This window comes from Branchiostoma floridae, chromosome 10, assembly GCF_000003815.2.
Source record: "Branchiostoma floridae strain S238N-H82 chromosome 10, Bfl_VNyyK, whole genome shotgun sequence".
In the NCBI taxonomy this organism is placed as follows: Eukaryota; Metazoa; Chordata; class Leptocardii; order Amphioxiformes; family Branchiostomatidae; genus Branchiostoma; species Branchiostoma floridae.
This window is the reverse complement of record NC_049988.1, coordinates 20,818,460-20,820,261: the sequence shown is the minus strand read 5'-3', so window position 1 is coordinate 20,820,261 and position 1,802 is coordinate 20,818,460.

The window sequence follows — 1,802 nt, the reverse complement described above, 5'->3', positions numbered from 1 at the left end:
GCGCTAATTCGGATCGGTGGGCAAACTGCATTGAAAAACTGTACAGCGTCACAAAAACGGTCATTTATAATTTTATACGTGGATAATATAACCGTGGCAACCATCGTACTCATGGTGGTAACGTTTGTTACAGAATCTGGCGACAGGCATAAACCACCTCACACAACCTCCAAGATCAGTGGCAGTAGCGATCTGACGTGATCGGGCAGAGGGCCTGGTCAGCTGGTTTCACCTACCGAACTATCATTCTGGGAACTGAATTGTTACATTTTTGGCTACTATTTGAATTCTTCGTTTCTTCTCAGGCGACAGCCATTTTTAGGGGGTGAAACCCCACCCGTGGCTATAATAATCTTCTAAGCCATCAACCAATACGAATGTTGTTGTGCATCTTTTGTAAAACATTACAGGGGTTGTGGAAAAGTGAAGGAACCAGTGATGTTGTCTATAAATTTGGCGTAAAGTCAGGCGACAGCATTTCGACATTTAAATGAAAACGAGCCATCTATGGGCCTGCTTTTTTAACTCTTGAGAGTCGGTGGTGTAGGTTTGGACCCCCTAGCGGATGTTAGGGCCTGCAGGAACAGGTCTGGTTTCAGACTTTGAAAGAGTATTCTAGAATAACTCAGGAGGAGGTTGACGGATCGCCATGCCTCCACCCGCCCTCCCTACAGTGGTACAGCCTACACCCGCCCTCCCTACAGTGGTAGAGCCCAAACCCGCCCTCCCTACAGTGGTACAGCCTACACCCGCCCTCCCTGCAGTGGTACAGCCTACACCCGCCGTCCCTACAGTGGTACAGTCTACACCCGCCCTCCCTACAGTGGTACAGCCTACACCCGCCCTCCCTACAGTGGTACAGCCTACACCCGCCCTCCCTACATTCGTACAGCCCACACCCGCCCTCCCTACAGTGGTACAGCCCACACCCGCCCTCCCTACAGTGGTACAGCCTAAACCCACCCTCCCTGCAGTGGTACAGCCTACACCCGCCCTCCCTACAGTGGTACAGCCTACACCCGCCCTCCCTACATTCGTACAGCCCACACCTGCCCTCCCTACAGTGGTACAGCCTACACCCGCCCTCCCTACAGTGGTACAGCCTGCACCCGCCCTCCCTACAGTGGTACAGCCTACACCCGCCCTCCCTACAGTGGTACAGATCGGAGAATTCGGCACAAAATTAGCCAGGAGAGTCAGTACCCTGCGCGGCAATACAAATCTAGCTCAGTAGAAAAACTTCCCCGTGAAATATTTTCCCTAGTAGCCAGCGTTGTCAGTCTGGTAAAGACTAGTTTATGGTAAATAGTTGGGACGTATTGGAGATGCAAGTAGCTTGACAAAAGGCATACTCAAATAAATATACGTTGTGCTACTAAGAAAATCATCTGCATGATTAATGACGTCGTTTTATACTTCCTTCATAACTAAAAGGGAAATATCCTGCACTTCCTCGAAAATGTTACCTTTTACCTGTTAACTTATTTATTCCTTTCTAAAGTTGTTGAGTCTTTAACGTACACTTGATGACCTATCCTCTGCAGACCGCACGTATCCGGGTGGAGCAAGCGGCCGCCGTCCTCCCTGTGACGTCATCCGCTCCCACCGCAGCTGCATCGCCGCCGGCATTGCCGTACTGCTGGCCTTACTCGCCGTGGGACTCGCCCCTCTGACTTTCATCAATAAAGAGGTAAACATTCTTGTAAAAATATTACACTATGCTTTCTGTTTCTTTATTCCTTCTTTGTTAAGAGACTATCAATGCACTAGTCCTCATCTTTCTTATACTTGGTATTCTGTAT